This window comes from Echinops telfairi, unplaced genomic scaffold (assembly GCF_000313985.2).
Source record: "Echinops telfairi isolate 266 unplaced genomic scaffold, ASM31398v2 ScPeMD7_1;HRSCAF=3_0, whole genome shotgun sequence".
Taxonomy (NCBI): domain Eukaryota; kingdom Metazoa; phylum Chordata; class Mammalia; order Afrosoricida; family Tenrecidae; genus Echinops; species Echinops telfairi.
In genome coordinates, this window is record NW_022103896.1 from 32,063,753 (window position 1) to 32,064,377 (window position 625).

A 625-nucleotide genomic window follows, 5' to 3' on the forward strand; every position below is an offset into this window, starting at 1 on the left:
AAAGAACCGCAATATAACAAACTGAAAGATGTATGATGTGACTGGCTCCCACTTATCTTGTGTTCTTCCTTTGGAATGTTTTCCTGACCTCTTGCCCAAAGAGCTTACCCTTATATACATCTCATGACTCCTTCTAATTTCCCCAATATTACACTCTGCACATGTTTATGAATCTCAGTGACCCGGGGTGGAGATCTGGTTTGCCTTGCTTATGTCTACATCCCCTATGCCGAGGATTTTCATGACGGGAAGTGGATACTGGATAAATAGTTCTAGAATAAACGGATGAATGCATTTTCTTTAAACCTAGGCTTGACATTTTTACACTTGGTTTAGCACTTCAATGTGCTTTCAGTACATAATTTAGTCATTTGAAGAGATGATACAGTGTTAGGGAACGCCAGGAGCCAAGCATAATACAGCTAGAAATGCTTTCTAAGGAGTTCATTTTCCAGTGGCAGAACTGGTGGTTATCAGTGTGGCTACGTACACAGACACCGGCAGGGTAAAGCTTAGGATGAACTAGCCTGTCAGTGTGGCTTCTCTTATCATTCCCTAGATCGCGAAAAGCGAAGGTACCATCCTGTCTGAGCAAGCAAATCACAATCTGATAGGGGCCATTCTC